Raw genomic sequence first — 3,188 nt, 5'->3', positions numbered from 1 at the left:
CTAAGACTTCCAATACAATATTGAATAAGAGAGGAGATAATGGCCATCCTTGCCTAGTTCCTGTTCTTAAAGGGAATGCCTTTAACCTCTCTCCATTGAGAATAATGTTAGCTCTCGGATTTTCATAAATACTTTTTACTATTTATATTTGCTTTTTAACATATTTAGTTTTGAAAAACCCCTTTTATCCACTCTGAAGGACATCTGAGTATTTCATACCAAGTATTACAAACCCACTTAAATCTAAAGTAAACAATAACACCAGGGGAGGTATGAACTCCCTAGAACCCACCAGCTATACAAAACCAAAAGAGCAGCATTTGCCCAAAAATGAAGCTCAGATGTAGGAAAAGGACAAATGGAAACAGGAAACCAGGAAGTGGAAACTATCATTGCACTGTGGGGATCGCAACCAATGTCACAAAAATGTGTATGAAGAGTTGATGGGAAAATTTGCTTTGTGAATCACAATAAAAAAATTTGAGAAAAAAGATAATACACCACTGACAATCAAAATTATTTCCTCACATTAAAATAATTGCAAAAATGGTGTTAAAAATTCTAAAACTCAAAATGTCTAGTTATAGCACATTTACACTCTCTTTCTCATTGCTGTCATGTCAGAATCAACTCACAGCTGACCTTCTAGCAGTTTTTCAGCAACTGTAAATCACACAAGAGGGGACTGCCTATCTTTCACCCATGGAGCACCCAGTGGATTCAAACCATGTGCCTCTGGGTTGACAATACAATGCTCTAACCACTGGGAAACCAAGCTCCCTACAAGAAACAAAACTATATATTTATATGAAGGTACAAAGCAATCATGAAGATACCAAATGTATGTAGGATGCTTAAAAATTTATTTTTAGTTCTTTAAATGTGAATATACTTTTAGAGCAGCTCTTCTCCATATTCATTTAATATGATCCCTTTTTAAAAGTAGCATCTAAATCTGTCTTGGAGGAAGTACAACCAGGATGCTCCTTAGAGGCAAAGATGATAAAGTTTCCTTTCACATACTTTGGGCATATGATCAAGGGGAGTTAGTCCTTGGAAAAAGACAACCTGCTGGCAAAGGTAGAGGTTCAGAAAAATGAGAAGAAGGTCCTCAGTGACACAGACGCAATGACTGCAGCCATTGGCTTGGGCATGTTGAAAATCATGAAGATGGCACAGAATAGGGTAAGGTTCTGGTATGTTGTTCACAGGGTCACAATGAGTCATAGCTGACTTGAGGGCACCTAACAACAGCAGCAGCAGTAGTATGTTTTCAAAACCTGTTAAAAAGAACTTTCATATAAAAAGTAATAAGAAAGCTTACATTATAGAAGGATTTCTAGATATATTTTCTTTTACTGTATTTTTTGTTTTTTGGCCTGAGTATATTATTTACTAAGAATCACCATATTGATCAAAAAGGCACTAGCAATTTTCATATCAAGGGAGTAGTGTTCAGATCAAAATATATTGTTTTTTTATTAACTTCTTGTTATATTGCTAACTTCTTGTTTTAATGTGCTGTCAAGTTTACTACAACACATAGCAACCCCATAAACAATAGCTGGGAACGCTGCTCTATCTTGAGCCAATCTAACACACCTCCCCCCATTACCACAGTCACTGAGTCAATCCATCTCATCCATGATCTTCCTCTCCTATGCCGACCTTCCACCCTTCCAAGTATGAAGTCCTTCTCCAAGGACTGGTCCCTATGGAAACATGTCCAAAATATATGAGAACTTTCACAATCCTTGCCTCCAAGGAGCTTCTTGGTTTCATCCTCTTTAGGACAGACCTGTTTGTTCTCTTGGGAGTCCATGGTATGTTCGGTACTCTTCTCCAACATCACAACCCAAAGGCATGGATTCTTCTTGTTATCCTTATGAAAAATTATCAACTTAGCTTACTTTAGTATGAAAAAATTATCAATTTTATTTACTTCAACTGGGTGGATAAAAGTGTTAATTAAGCAAGTGTAATGATGTTGTAAAATTGGGAAAGGTGGGATAGCAATAAATTTTCTAATGTAAATCTATGTGTCACATAATTTTGCATTATCTAATATTCTGATGGCTTCATTTTTAGGTAAAAATTGACATTGTATATTTTTATCATCTATTTCACTTACTGATTGCTTATCAGTATTTGTTAGGTCAATTCAATGCAAATCTAGTCTCTTTACTGTAACTTCATGATACTCCTCATTTTAACTATAATTTATTTTTCCTTTTATATACATTGGTTTGCATACAAAATTTATATACATTATGTTTGACTCACTCCTTTATTTATATTGTTTTCATATGCTTATTCCCATATATTGTATTTAAAAAAATTAATCACCATCAACTGATAAATGCCCATTACCGTCTTCTAAGGTCCCTGATGGATCCTTGAAAATTCACCTCCTCCTTCCACCAATGAAACTCCGCAGCCTCATGATTCCCCCCTCCCCCTCCAGAGCTCCCCTCCCACCGCATAGTCCCCTTCCAGCTTTGGACTTTTATACACATCTTATTAGTTATCCTTCTATTTTTACAATAAGGGTCTTATGCAGTATTTGTCCTTATGAGACTGTGTTCGTTCACGCAGAATAATGCTCTCCAGCCTCTCCCATGTTATATAGTATTTTTTAAAATCATTGCTCCTGAGTGTTGCACAGTATTCCCTAATCTGACAGAAATATATCCTTAGAATATGTTTAGAGTATGTTTAGGTTCTAACAGTATATTAGTAGCTAAAAGATATACAGTGATTTAGAAAAAGCAAACAAACAAAAAAGCCTTCTAGTCCAAAAAAAGCCCCTAAAAAACTCCTACTCGTTTTGAACTTAATTGTTTTGAACAGTGCTTTGTATTAGTCAGTAATATTTTTCTTCATATACAGTAGGCAGCACATTTCCTTTTCTAATAAGTACCTGCCCTTTCTTTGCAGCACTTGGCCCCTGTGGGCAATTTTTCCCTCTTTAGAATGCTGGACTGATGTAAAAAAATCTGTTAAGCTCTTCCTTTAACAGCAAGTATGAATGTGTTAAAGATTTCATTTTAATACTAAAATAAGAAATATTTTAATTCCTCAGTTAAAAAAAAAACTCATTAGGGACCCAAGAATGACCAGTTAATACATTTACAGATTTCATAAGGAGTCCTGGTGGTACACTGGTTAAGAGTTCAGCTGCTTAACTG

This window comes from Elephantulus edwardii, unplaced genomic scaffold (assembly GCF_000299155.1).
Source record: "Elephantulus edwardii isolate Elephantulus edwardi_28Jun2011 unplaced genomic scaffold, EleEdw1.0 scaffold00001, whole genome shotgun sequence".
In the NCBI taxonomy this organism is placed as follows: domain Eukaryota; kingdom Metazoa; phylum Chordata; class Mammalia; order Macroscelidea; family Macroscelididae; genus Elephantulus; species Elephantulus edwardii.
This window is presented reverse-complemented; position numbering follows the sequence as displayed.